Here is a 665-nt window from a genome sequence, read left to right on the forward strand (position 1 = left end):
ATACTTACATACATATATCTATACATACATACATACATACATGCATACATACACACACATATGCATAATACATACATACATACATACAACAGACTGAAATAATATGTTATATACATTTATTTATTATATGCTTACAACTGTTTCTGATATGCGGTAGTGTGTCGATGGTTAATCTTATCAATTGATCGATTGATCGATTGTTCGAGTAAAAACATAGGGAACCACGAAGCCAAAGTATCTCCATTAGACACGAAACAAACCAACTCGGTTCGTTTCGGCCCAGAAAATATTGCTTTGGGTGGTGTTTCCAACATTTTCAGTCGATTTATTGATCATCGATTGATCAGGTTGCATTATGAACATATCCAATCGCATATCTGAAACAGCTGTAAGTCTATAACTATACTATGTATCACTCTGTAAAAATATACCATTTTAACTAGATAACAGAACTATGGATTCAAAATATAACTGGTGATGGGCTGTGATTTTCGATTACTTGAAGTACAATACCGACCACAAAACCTTTTGTAATCCTGGTGTTTTTTTACATCTAAAGAGAGCTTAAGAAGCATTTCGCTTGGATCACTAATCTCTTATTAGCATCTCTTTCTTTGGGGGTATGTGGGTGTGTGTGTGTGTGTGTGTGTGTGTGTGTGTGTGTG

This window comes from Octopus bimaculoides, chromosome 2 (genome assembly GCF_001194135.2).
Source record: "Octopus bimaculoides isolate UCB-OBI-ISO-001 chromosome 2, ASM119413v2, whole genome shotgun sequence".
Classification (NCBI taxonomy): domain Eukaryota; kingdom Metazoa; phylum Mollusca; class Cephalopoda; order Octopoda; family Octopodidae; genus Octopus; species Octopus bimaculoides.